This window comes from Vanessa tameamea, chromosome 26 (assembly GCF_037043105.1).
Source record: "Vanessa tameamea isolate UH-Manoa-2023 chromosome 26, ilVanTame1 primary haplotype, whole genome shotgun sequence".
Taxonomy (NCBI): Eukaryota; Metazoa; Arthropoda; class Insecta; order Lepidoptera; family Nymphalidae; genus Vanessa; species Vanessa tameamea.
Genome location: NC_087334.1, coordinates 861,814 through 876,681, shown reverse-complemented (window position 1 = coordinate 876,681; position 14,868 = coordinate 861,814). Strand labels below are relative to the sequence as shown.

General features: G+C 34.3%; 1 long non-coding RNA gene and 1 other non-coding gene across 2 annotated transcripts; both read left to right on the top strand.

Annotated features, from left to right (window-relative positions):
* The first annotated feature begins 316 nt into the window (after window positions 1-316).
* Window positions 317-5,631, top strand: LOC113393148 (uncharacterized). Its single transcript, XR_010309684.1, has 2 exons — window positions 317-500; window positions 5,237-5,631. It is a non-coding gene; the product is annotated as an uncharacterized LOC113393148 (long non-coding RNA).
* Window positions 5,632-10,699: 5,068 nt separating this feature from the next.
* Window positions 10,700-10,781, top strand: Trnas-gcu (transfer RNA serine (anticodon GCU)). Its single transcript has one exon. It is a non-coding gene; the product is annotated as a tRNA-Ser (tRNA).
* Window positions 10,782-14,868: the final 4,087 nt, after the last annotated feature.

Genomic DNA, 14,868 nt, shown 5'->3' with positions numbered 1-14,868 from the left:
AAATTATGATATGATTATATTATTATACTCGTATATGTGACATTGAGATAATTTTTCATTTTTTGTTTCAATATTTTTTTTAGTTATTATTACATAATAATAGGTATTTTCAAAGATTTTGCTTTATTGTTCATCAAAGATTGGGGCACTTTCATAAAATATTTTTATAATGACATTATTCGTGTCGTTGAATTTATGTAAGTATAACCGTATAAATCAATAAAACCACATTTTAGGTGATACTATGATTAATTTATGTCACGTTTGAGTTTATTCAGAATATATTTTTTAAGGTGAGTGTGACTTTCCGAACCGTAGGGAAATTTTAACGATCGATACGAAAAGCAAATGTCATTGAATCGTGTAAGAGTTTAAGAGGCGTGTCGCCATTTTAAAACTGGATTTAAATTAATAAATTCACTGGAAATTGTTGCAATTACTCAGTACTATAGTTATTTTGGAAGAATATCGCGAAGGAAAGGATTTTTGAAGATAACTTGGTAAGTGTTAATGGATAATTCGTGGTATAGTACCGTTTTGTAAAATATCTTGTAATTCTGATACGCGTTTATAAACGTGCAAAATAAAATAGCATAAAATGTTTTGCCATCTCAAAATAATTCGTTTTTGTGTTGAGTTTATTTGTTCAAGATCTTTCTTAATATGTCAAATATTACGCAACGGGATATTAACAAATAATACTTGGTCCACAGCCGAAGAACTCACGAAAGTACGGAACGCGATTAAAACGAGTAAAAATCGGAAAATATTATATTAAAATAAATTAATATAAAGTAAGCTTGCGCAATGGCGGTCGGTGTTAACCAAAAAGAAGTAGCTCCAGCGTCCGGCGTGACGAAAAAGGAACCGAAGGAGCTGATGATGACGATCTCTCATAAGAAGAAAATTATAAAAGTTAAATGTGTAAAAAAAATTTTTTACGGATTTAATGTTAAACCAAATACAGTGTAACTCGTTAAGAGGACCCTGGATATAGGATAAGTCTCTATTTCTGTTAACTGTAAAGTCACAACACTTTTGAATTGAAACACCTCAGTCACTGGGATTATGTAACCTTTACGACTGAGATTTCCTTTGTTAGATTTTTCGATGTTTTCCGCATTAATTGGGACTTTTTCACTGAATAGACTCTCGACTAAGTGAGACAACTATTATCAATTTATCATTTTGAATATTGTTCGGAACACGTCTAAACACATTAATTGTTCTCAAACACTCGGCATTTCTATCGCAAGAAAGGTGTAAGAGACATATTTTATAAAGTATAAAATTCCAAAAAAAATTAAGCTCAGGTCCTTTCAAATTCCAAATATCCAGGTTACACTGTAATTGTATACTAAATGTTTAACACAACACTAACAAATTAAAATCTTCGTAAAATATTCTACATTTATAAAATATATGTATTCTTAAACAATGGTCATCGGACAACTGTGGTGTGCCGCTGTTATCTGTCCAACACCGAGGGTCGATGGTCCGCTGACGGCGCGACAATTTATTGTATTGGTATGGCACAAGAGTTTCATTTTAACACGGGCTTTGCAAGCTGAAGATGGAGTAATGGCGACGGAAGTAAGCTCTACACACACGAGGACACGTCCACCACCATCTGCGCAAAAACAAAACATCCGAACACAAATTTCTAGAAATCTTAACAGTTTATATAAGTTATGCTAAACTATTTTTTACACTTGTACACTTGTATTTATTTACGAATTGTTTAATCATTGTATGTTTTATATTGTGTACAATCTATTCTTATGTTAGTGCCAAAATATTAGAGGATTAAGATCAAAGAACGAATATTTTGAACTGATACGTGTCTAAATACTTTTTATTAAATCAGACGACAGACAGTAACAGCTCGAAATCCCATCTCCCACTGCTGGGCAAACAACGGCTTAGGAGAAAATGCTGCGTTTATTCCACCACGCTTAACTTAATAATTGTTGTCGAATTTCATGGGAAACACGCGTGTGTCCACGTTATGGTTTTCCTTCAGCGAATAGAAAAAGGATTGACAGATATTCTGGGCCATCGCGGCTTCCGAACTTTTTACAGACGTGATCAAAGTTACGGAATTTAAAGAAAATTGGACGAGGTTTTCTTGAAGTAGAAAGGTTTTTATAAGTTATCGAGTTAAAAAACTAGCAATGCTTGCCAGAATTTCGAAAATTCGTTTTTGATCAAATCGTTCTATCGCGGCGGTCGATCTTTTTTACATTCGTGATGGAAATGTGTCATCTTTGTTTGAGAGAGATAATAAAAACAAACTGGAGGGGGTGTCCTTGAAAAAGAAAAATGATTCCAAACCAAGCTTTTGTGTATTAAATTAAAAAGATATGAGTATGTTATATTATAATGTCACCGACACCAAAATATTATCTAAATGACAGCTCGGTCCGTTGAGTGGGATTGGTTCGATATTTAGTTGAAACTTTGATCGATTGATTCTTGTTGTCGAAGATAAATAAAAGCTTCTTAAAACATCTGTACTGTATACTTACTTCTCTGTGTATATTCATAGAGAATTATATTATAATCAGTGCCAATAAATGCCATATTATTAGTGGTGCATACTAAGGCCACACGTAGGTATGTCTATACATCAGAGTCAGTGTTATTGAATTATCTCATTGTAAAATGTATGTTTTAATATGTGTCTGTATCCGCTCGGAACTAATCACAATAAATGTCGTCTATGAATAATATTCTGCATTTTGTCTGTAGGAGAATTACACATTTACTTATTCCCTAAAATATATAAAATATTTCAAAATAATGAAATTGAGAAAGAATATTGCTAGGGCTATTTTTCTAAAAATGTTTCGATTTTATAAATATTTTATATTGAATATAATTGCGAAACGATACACTAAATAAAAGGAAGACCTACATAATATAAACCTACATAACCAATGCGACCCCAACCTTGTCAATGTCACATATCACATTTTGACACTCACGCTCGTGTTCTGAGGTGAGTTTCGAGTTTCTTCTTATAGAATACCTCTGCAGTATGTATTTAATAAAAACAATCGATGGGTTTAAGACTTTTTATTACGGTTCATTTTTAATTAGTTAACTTTTTTAAAATATCGTGTTAAAGACGTTTAATATTATAATGGGCATGTTATGCGGAGGAATGAGGACCATGTTGTGAGGAAGTACTTGAACATGGACCTGGATGGATATTGAGGAAGGGGACGACTAAAGAAACGATGGATGGATTCTGTGAAAGACGATATGGCTGGAAAGAATGTTACTTGTGAGATGACGTCAGACAGAAGTATGGAAGAAGAAGACATGCTGCGCCGATCTCAAATAAAATTGGGATAAGGGAAGAGGATGATGAGTCGTGTAACGTATTTCTGCTGTCCGTCTTAGACTTACCTACATACAGTGTCACAGAACCTTAGTGTTATTGTGGTTATAATAATTAGCCATGATATACGGCTGGTTGTCTAATGATGTCGCCATCAAACATAGAATTAGCAATTTCGAAAAAAAATTATCATCTGACAAAAACGAAACAAATATCGATTCTGTACGATTATCTCATTGGAAGATTACTATAAAGATGTTCTTCTAATATATGTGCACACATTTGAGGAAATTATCACACCTTAACAGTTATTTTTTTCTTAAAGCAGTACTTAGTACTGTTGTGTTCCGGTTTGAAGGGTGAGTAAGCCAGTGTAACTACAGGCACAAGGGACATAACATCTTAGTTCCCGAGGTTGGTGGCGCATTGGTAATGTAGGGAATGGTTAATATTTCTTGCAGGACCATTGTCTATGGGCGATGGTGACCACTGACCATCAGGTGGCCCATTTGCACGACCGCCTACCGATACCATAAAACAAATATATATGTTTGTTTCGAATTTTCGATAGTTTCGATTACGGTTACGGAGTTCTATAACATCCCTGCTATATATGGGGCGACGTCATAAATAATTTATTGATCCGGTGCATGTAAATGCCCCATAGACTTTTAAATACCTTGATTATATCTAACGCAGTAGTCCGGTCAAACGAAAATTCAACGCTACATTTGGGAACATTATTTGTTAGTATTTTATTGGCTTCTAAAATAGATGAATTTAAGTGGGAGGTTATATCGGTGAGTATTTTATCGAAAAAAGCTCCTAAAGTATTTGACACTTCCAAACCTAAATAGACATATTGTCTATTTCCAAATGCTAATTCCATAGACAAATTATACTCTATAAGTTCACAGTAAACACTGTACATCCCAAGTAGCCCTGATTTCATCATCTTTTCCTTTATTATGTGTTTAAAAGTAATATGACGGTGGTAGTACCTACTTTTTGTTTCTAGAAGTAATAATTTTAAATTAACTGAAAAATAAAGATTGGCTTAAAAAAACATGCGCCAGTCGCTAGAATCTTATTATTGTATTGTAATTACATAACTATTCCAAACTATAGCACGCCAATATAATAAACCTCACACGTGGTACGACCGCCGCAGCCGGTAATGGACTCTCGAGGCGCCGATTCAGCGTTTTTGATTTAAACACTGAAAATTTTAACACTGAACTAGCAACGGCGCAACACTTAGAGCCAAGCTCTTATTTTATTTATCATACACGTAACCTGTTTCTTTTGTGGTGTATATGTAAGTTTTGAGTCGATTTAATGGAACTCGATGTGATGCGGGGATGCTGCTCGTCTTATTTCTTCGTAGGTCCTTTATGATATAGAAAAATAGGAGTCATTTCTTTTATTATGATTCGATAAAAACTAATCATTTCCTTTTAAGCGATATGTTTATTTTATGTCATGTTTGAATTCATTCAGAATATCCTTCTCAAGGTTGAGTGCAATTTTCCGAACCGTTGCGATATTTTAACGATCAATACGCAAAAGCAAATGTCACTGTTAAGGACGAGTTTGGGGTGTGATACATTGTCGACATTTTGAAACGTGATTTAAATTAATAATTCACTGGAAATTGTTTCAATTACTCAGTATTGTGTGTTTTGATTAAAACTGTGTTTTATTGTAAGCATTTCGTGAAGAAAAGTGTTTTTGAAGCTTGGTAAGTGTTAATTGAAAATTTGTGGTAGAGTATCATTATGTAAAATATATTGAGATTTGAATACTCTTTTATAAATTTTCAAAATGAAATAGCTTAAAATCTTATTATTTTTTTTGTGTATAAAATAACAAATATCCCTTGGTCCACAGACGAAGAACTCACGAAAGTACGAAGTAAGCAACGCGATTAAACCGAGTGAAAATCGGAAAATATTATATTAAAATAAATTGATAGTACGCTTGCGCAATGGCGGTCGGTGTTAACCAAAAAGAAGTGGCTCCAGCGTCCGGCGTGACGAAAAAGGAACCGAAGGAGCTGATGATGACGATCTCTCATAAGAAGAAAATTATAAAAGTTAAATGTGTAAAAAAAATTTTTTACGGATTTAATGTTAAACCAAATACAGTGTAACTCGTTAAGAGGACCCTGGATATAGGATAAGTCTCTATTTCTGTTAACTGTAAAGTCACAACACTTTTGAATTGAAACACCTCAGTCACTGGGATTATGTAACCTTTACGACTGAGATTTCCTTTGTTAGATTTTTCGATGTTTTCCGCATTAATTGGGACTTTTTCACTGAATAGACTCTCGACTAAGTGAGACAACTATTATCAATTTATCATTTTGAATATTGTTCGGAACACGTCTAAACACATTAATTGTTCTCAATCGCAAGAAAGGTGTAAGAGACATATTTTATAAAGTATAAAATTCCAAAATAAATTAAGCTCAGGTCCTTTCAAATTCCAAATATCCAGGTTACACTGTAATTGTATACTAAATGTTTAACACAACACTAACAAATTAAAATCTTCGTAAAATATTCTACATTTATAAAATATATGTATTCTTAAACAATGGTCATCGGACAACTGTGGTGTGCCGCTGTTATCTGTCCAACACCGACGGTCGATGGTCCGCTGACGGCGCGACAATTTATTGTATTGGTATGGCACAAGAGTTTCATTTTAACACGGGCTTTGCAAGCTGAAGATGGAGTAATGGCGACGGAAGTAAGCTCTACACACACGAGGACACGTCCACCACCATCTGCGCAAAAACAAAACATCCGAACACAAATTTCTAGAAATCTTAACAGTTTATATAAGTTATGCTAAACTATTTTTTACACTTGTATTTATTTACGAATTGTTTAATCATTGTATGTTTTATATTGTGTACAATCTATTCTTATGTTAGTGCCAAAATATTAGAGGATTAAGATCAAAGAACGAATATTTTGAACTGATACGTGTCTAAATACTTTTTATTAAATCAGACGACGGACAGTAACAGCTCGAAATCCCATCTCCCACTGCTGGGCAAACAACGGCTTAGGAGAAAATGCTGCGTTTATTCCATCACGCTTAACTTAATAATTGTTGTCGAATTTCATGGGAAACATGCGTGTGTCCACGTTATGGTTTTCCTTCAGCGAATAGAAAAAGGATTGACAGATATTCTGGGCCATCGCGGCTTCCGAACTTTTTACAGACGTGATCAAAGTTACGGAATTTAAAGAAAATTGGACGAGGTTTTCTTGAAGGAGAAAGGTTTTTATAAGTTATCGAGTTAAAAAAACTAGCAATGCTTGCCAGAATTTCGAAAATTCGTTTTTGAATAAATCGTTCTATCGCGGCGGTCGATCTTTTTTACATTCGTGATGGAAATGTGTCATCTTTGTCTGAGAGAGATAGTAAAAACAAACTGGAGGGGGTGTCCTTGAAAAAGAAAAATGATTTAAAAGAAAGCTTTCGTTTATTAAATTAAAAATATATGAGTATGTTATATTATAATGTCACCGACACCAAAATATTATCTAAATGACAGCTCGGTCCGTTGAGTGGGATTGGTTCAATATGTAGTTGAAACTTTGATTGATTCATTCTTGTTGTCGAAGATAAATAAAAGCTTCTTAAAACATCTGTACTGTATACTTCTCTGTGTATATTCATAGAGAATTATATTATAATCAGTGCCAATCAATGCCATATTATTAGTGGTGCATACTAAGGCCACACGTAGGTATGTCTATACATCAGAGTCAGTGTTATTGTCTATCTATTATTATCTATTAGTCTATCTTATTGTAAAATGTATGTTTTAATATGTGTCTGTATCCGCTCGGAACTAATCACAATAAATGTCGTCTATGAATAATATTCTGCATTTTGTCTGTAGGAGAATTACACATTTACTTATTCCCTAAAATATATAAAATATTTCAAAATAATGAAATTGAGAAAGAATATTGCTAGGGCTATTTTTCTAAAAATGTTTCGATTTTATAAATATTTTATATTGAATATAATTGCGAAACGATACACCAAATAAAAGGAAGACCTACATAATATAAACCTACATAACCAATGCGACCCCAACCTTGTCAATGTCACATATCACATTTTGACACTCACGCTCGTGTTCTGAGGTGAGTTTCGAGTTTCTTCTTATAGAATACCTCTGCAGTATGTATTTAATAAAAACAATCGATGGGTTTAAGACTTTTTATTACGGTTCATTTTTAATTAGTTAACTTTTTTAAAATATCGTGTTAAAGACGTTTAATATTATAATGGGCATGTTATGCGGAGGAATGAGGACCATGTTGTGAGGAAGTTCTTGAACATGGACCTGGATGGATATTGAGGAAGGGGACGACTAAAGAAACGATGGATGGATTCTGTGAAAGACGATATGGCTGGAAAGAATGTTACTTGTAAGATGACGTCAGACAGAGAAGTATGGAAGAAGAAGACATGCTGCGCCGATCTCAAATAAAATTGGGATAAGGGAAGAGGATGATGAGTCGTGTAACGTATTTCTGCTGTCCGTCTTAGACTTACCTACATACAGTGTCACAGAACCTTAGTGTTATTGTGGTTATAATAATTAGCCATGATACACGGCTGGTTGTCTAATGATGTCGCCATCAAACATAGAATTAGTAATTTCGAAAAAAATTATCATCTGACAAAACGAAACCAATATCGATTCTGTACGATTATCGATTCTGTGGGAATATCGACTCGGTACCGATAGATATACATTACATTTTCAATTTTATTCGTCAAGTTGATCGAACTGATGGCTTTCTTCGAGTATAGTGTAATATATGCAGGAAGTGTCTCTTAATACGTAACGGTTGTGAACTCTGCGATTTCATCACAAGACCAAAGACACAGTCGAACCAATATATAATACACCAGAATGTAACAAAGAAATTAATAAACTTATTATTATTATTACGAAATTTATAATCGAAATAAATTAATTTATTCCATTAGGCATTTTCGTATAGTCGTTTTACATCTAAATTAAATTTAAAGTTATGCTGGGGCGCAGCGTATTCCATGTCGCAGAAGGAGGCCGGATCGGCAGCGGGTGGTGAACGCTGCTGCAGACCGGAACCGCCGAAGAAGACCGTGACTGTGCGCCCCTGCGCGCCCCTGCGCGCAGCGTATTTGCAGGGAAAGCGTCTCTTCCATGTTTGATTCGTTTATGGGGATAACCGCATTTTTTTTATTATCTGTAAATTTAAATATGTATAAAATAACTATTCCAACATTTTTATATTTATTTATTTGGACGCTATTAAATCACGCCTCGTAAACGCGCTCACATCTAACAAAATGGAACGGGGAACGCGAATTCGAATCTTTAAATAATAAAAGACCTATGTCTTAACATAACCGATCGTTATGAATTTTTGGACACGCCTTGTTAGGAATACATAATATGACTCAGCATCTGGATCTTCACGTGAAGGCTACGCCGCGGGCGGAAATTAGATAAAATATAAATATGGAACCAACTTTGGAAATATTTGCTTTCGTCGATATAATCAGTTAGCGCTATTTTAATTACAATATTAAACGAACTGTAATAAACCAATTATTAAACTTTATTTTATTATTTATTGACAGAATTATTTGTAATGTTTTTAATTAGTTATTATTGAAATAGTAACGAAACGCAATCAGCTAGATGAGAGTTCGTCGTACTCGACGAAGGAAGGTGAAAAATATAATTATGTCGAACGTAGGAAAACCAAACAAATGGTTATTTTTAATATAATAATTGATTTATATCTGGATTGACGACTGTCGTTATGTATATGTTTAAATTAAGTATATGTTATACTTGAATTAATTAATTATTCCAAATATTAGAAATTGATTTTTATATTTTGAGGCTTAAATAAACGCTATAATGTATAAACATTATTATTATTTTTTATGCTATCGGTTGGTGGACGAGCAAATGGGCCACCTGATGGTAAGTGGTCACCACCGCCCACAGCCAATGGCGCTGTAAGAAATATTGACCATTCCTTACATCGCCTATGCGCCACCGACCTTGGGAACTAAGATGTTATGCTAAAATAGAATCGAATTGATAAAAAAGACTCCTCTTTTTGAAGTCGGACTTTTAATTTAGGAAGTTTAACTGAGAAGACGATTGTGTTGTCACCTGTTTTGAAATTTTCAGTTCAGTGATATCAGTTCTAGGCTTTAACCTGCACATATCAATTAAAAGTTAGTATCAATAAACAAAATGGCTTCGGTCAGGCAGCCTGCACGTGCACAATACGGTGTGATGTAAGTTCATCAAGCATGGTTGAATAGAATCGTTACTTTAATTAGGTTTTTTATTGGCGACTGACTTCACATGACATTAATAATATTAATTATTATTAATTATTAATGTTTTCGCAATGACCACACAAAACGTTTACGAAGAATATGATATTAATTTAATTGTTATATGATTTTTTACTTTTTCTAGATATAATCTAATCTGAGTGGGTGCACCCACTTTCCTCATATTCGACCACCAAATACAATACCCAATATTGTCATGTTCCGGCTTCAGTTAGTTAAGTTATCAGATCTCATGTAGAGCCAAGCACAACACTACATGCCCTAACTCTACAAGGCCTAACTTCACAAACTCTACACCTTAGTCAAAATATGTGTAGATATATTTTACATGAAAATGTTTTGTTGGGATTTCATTTATTTCTGTAAGTTGCTTGTGACAAAATGTTTTTTTTATTATTTATAACTTACATGGAGCCTCATTATAAATTTTCAGATCTCTAGTGTCAAAATTGTAAAATATATTATAGGTGGCAAACGGGCAGGAGGCTCATCTGATGTAAAGTGACTACCATCTGCAACACCGGGGGACTTGCAGGTGCAAACGAATACTAGCTAACATACCAAATTTCAGTATTCTAGGACATTAGGAAATAACCTAAGAATTTTGATGATCATCAGCGAGTCAGTTACAAAATCAGGGTTTCTTTAGATATAATAAAATCGAAAGTATAAGAGCTATGCAATTAAAACTGTATAGGCTTAAATAATTTTCTTATTGTCAACATGTCCCTAGAATTTCGTTTATCTGGTATAATTCAAATCCAATATGGGTTTAAAACTTACAAAACTCTTCGAGAAAAGGTAGGCCCCTGTTCGCTTGTGTGCCGATGTATTTATTAGTAATGTGAGAAATAGTTTATTTTAAAGTTAATAAAATAAAAGTATAGATTATTTATGACAATTGATAGTTAACTAAGATCTTTTTTATTAGTGAAGTCATAACAAGACGAGGTGGCCGAGTGGTTAAGGCGTTGGACTGCTAATCCAATGTGCTCTGCACGCGTGGGTTCGAATCCCATCCTCGTCGGTATATTTTGCGACAGTATTTCTTAAATATATATTAATATGTACGCATTTTTTGGGGCAAACCGTTGAACTAGGTGATCATAAAATTACTTGGATATTGAGCGTAATATGCGTTCTGTCAAAACGATCCCGTAGATCCTATCGATGCAGAAAATTGGCATCGCAGGGATATTAGTGGATAAGTTTCAGGCCTAACCAGCAAGTTATGTGGGATAATTTCCAGTGGGATTAATTATTGCTGGAGGAGATAGCGTTCCTCCCAAGGGTCCTTAAATTTTTCTAACAGAAATTCTTAACAGCATCTTGTACTTTGATTGCTGCCTCTGAAAACACGTAAAACCATTTTCTTGTCAGATTGATTGATTGATTTTTCTTGTCTCTTTGGAAGATTACTATAAATCAAATCAAAATATACTTTATTCAAGTAGGCTTTTACAAGCACTTTTGAATCGTCATTTAACAAACTATTTAAAGAAAAGCTACCACCGGTTCGGGATGTAGATTCTACCGAGAAGAACCGGCAAGAAACTCAGTAGTTAAAGATGTTCTTCTAATATGTGTGCACATATTTAAGGAAATTATCACACCTTAACAGTTATTTTTTTCTTAAAGTTGCCTAAAGACATCGCTGTTATAGCGATAAGGCCGTGACTTGTACATTGCTCGTTGATATTCGTGTTTTTAGTTTCATCGATTTATGATAAAGATTATTTATGCAAATTATACAAAATAAGAATTCCGAATTAAAATTGAAATCTATACGGAAGAGGCCGAGGACAGGAGCTAGTATTGTTATTAAGTACTTCAATAAAAAATAGCTTTTGATAATTAATATCCACATTAATTAATAAATGGTTAAAGACATCTACGATTTGGCAAAAAAGTAATTTGGTTTTTTTTTTTTCAAAGTTAAAGGTTAATTTTGTTTATTGCTTGGAGATAATGGCCACGCCAGCACCTAATGCTTGCGACTATTATTAGTTCTACATGTAATTATATAAAAAGGTTTTATTTGAAACAATGTTAAGGTGCACGAACGAATTATTATGCCACGAAGTTATTTTTTACAAAATACGTTTTATCCTATGTCATCACCCCTCTCCCCAACTAAGGGAATTCTTTTTAAGTACATCAATCAAATAGAGCAAATATTAACGCTATAGTTTTGTCAAAATTTTTCAAATTCGAATTTAAATTCCTTACGTAAAATTACTTATTAATCAGCTACCGGTTCGGAAAGGAAATTATCCAGAGCTGATAATGACTGGCGAAATCTGAAACTCGGTTTTATCGTGTTTTATAACTGTATGTAATTTTGTGTATAATTTTAAATTTAATATAGATATAGGCAGGAGATGATCTTTTTATTTCCAAGGTTTGCTATTATCTAATGAACTCACTAATTATATTATCGAAAGGGTAATGTCTCTAAGTTTCGTCCGCCGATTTTTTAGTCATTTAGATTAGCGACCGTGACAAAAAAAAAGATCATCGTAGGCTATTCAAGAAGGAGAAAATGTTCATCAAATTAGATAGGATAGAGACATGGCTCACTTGGTGTTGGGGTGTACAAGCCCAGCCACTCGTCATACTTTACCGCCAAACAGCAATGCTTAGTTTAGTCGTGTTCTAGTTTGATCGGTGAACGTGGTAGTATTACAAGAAGGCACCTAAAATCTTACCTCCCAAGGTGAGTGGGGTGCATTGGCTAAGTACGGTGCACGGTGGCTGCAACTTACCATCGGGTGGGCCATTTAGACGTACTTTTTATCTATAAAATATAAATGACTGTGACAAAATTAAACGGATTTATATGAATTTGTTATAGAAGTAGATTATGGTATATGTTTTTAGATTTCATAATTCTTGGTGTTACCCAAAGCATTTCTGGCTTTTGACTTTTTATTTGAATTAATTTACAACATATAATGTCACTTGGTGGTCTGGCTCTGTGCAAGTCTGTTGGGGACGGTACCACCCTCTCGTCGCATATTCTACCGCTAAAGAGCAATACTTAGTCTTGTTAAGGTTTGAATAGTGAGCCAGTGTACTTGCACAAAAAACTCTGAGTTTCCAAAATTGAAGGTACATTAGTGATGTCACTAAGTTATTATTATTATGTATCTAGGTTGTTTTATGATGTACCCAGGTTTTTTATAATATACATAGGTGCCAGGTATGCGGCTATGTGCTTTGGTAACCACCTACCATCACGTGGCCAATTTTCTAGGTTGTCTGCCTATTTCAATAAAAAATATATAGAATATGGAAGGATCACCAAGAATCTGTTCTCAAGGAACCCTAAAATTCTCTGACATTTGATCTCTTTTCATGAAGGTCTGGAAATAGGTCAAGGCTAAACACGCAATCGATTTAATTATTCAATATTTGCGTGTGATTTCATCAGCATTTAATTCGGTGTATCATTGGCATTACTACTAATAATTATTTTCTTAAATTATTATTCTGATTCAATCTTCTATAGATTTTTTTAGTATATTTCGGCGGACGATGGGCCACCTGATGGTAATCACCACCATGGTGATCACCACGGTTTATAGACATTTATTACAATGCGGGTGCGCCAGCACACTTGGGAACTAAGATGTTGTATCCCTAGTGCCTGTAGTTACACTGGCCCGCTCATCCTTCAAACCGAAACACAACAATACTGCGTACTGCTGTTTGGTGGTAGAATATCTATATCTTTTTTTTTATTGACGCAGGGTAAATCTTCATAGAGACCCGACTCCTGGGGGGATGTCGGGTTATGTGAGATTGTACTCACTAAAAACCCCTGCGATGGCCGACATCAGCACGGAAACGGAGAGGCTGCAGGATCGCTTTCGCAGCACGTCCGCCCCTCCCGTGCGTTGCTCCGCTCGTGGCTGGCGGAGCACGATTCAGGAGGACGAAGAATGGTCTCGCCTCCCCGCAGAATATCTATATCTACTGGTATGCCACCAAGTAAAAAAAGGGAATTTGATTGATTCTCATATCTTGGCGTCCGTGTTCATTGATTTAGACTAAACTGAACATGACATACAGAAAAATTTAATTATTAATAAAAGCAAATAAACAAAAAAAAACATAGTCGAGATGGTCTAGAGGTCGAAGCACGTGAACTTTAACCGAAGATTACGAGTTTTAGCCCAGGCAAGCACCACTGAATTTTCATATGCTTAATTTGTGTTAATAATTCACCACGTGCTCGGAGTTGAAGAAAAACATCGCAAGGTAAACGAAATAAAAAACTGTCACGTGTGGATATAAAACCTTCCTCTCATAAGGAAAGTAAGCTTTATAAAGTGCAGATTTAATCTTATACTTCTTTTTTGCCTTTACAGAGGTAAATGGACTGTCTTGTAATATGTGTATAGTGTACTCTGTCCCAACGAATTCGTGCGCGTTTGAATTAAAAAAAAAAAAGTGATCATTGTAGCCTAAGTTACTCCTTATTATATCAACTTTCTGCCAGTGAAAAGTCCCGTCAAAATCGGTCCACCCGTTCCGTTAACGTTGTTGAACATTAGCCGGAACAAACAGACAGACAAAAATTATAAAACAATGTTACTTTTGTATACGTACTGTGTATACATATATATGCATTTAGTAAAAAGTGTTTTATTTTAATATAACAAACAGACACCCCAATTTTATTATATGTAATAATAGATAACCATTCGTTACGGTACTTCGAAGACACTTGTTCTGAGCGAAAGAGTGGAGAATAATTACTCACAGGCTTGCACAAAGCCCTACCAGCAATAATAACGCTTTACAAGGTGCTACTAATATTTATATTTTTATCATATAGACACCATCAACAGTACCTAGAAGTCGCCCCTTTGAAAAATTACGACCATAATTCGTTGCTAATAAAAATATAAGATAATAACATTTATCCGAAAGATAGGGAAAATTAGGCTCAGCTGGACGTTACTTTCGCATTATTACAATAAAAAAACCAGTGCTTGTAAATGCGCCAATGATTTTTAAGTTTGAATTGTTTTTATATAATGTATTTGTAGTTAATATTTTTTTAAATTCATATAAGCACTTTACACTTTATGCGAAAGGAGGATTGT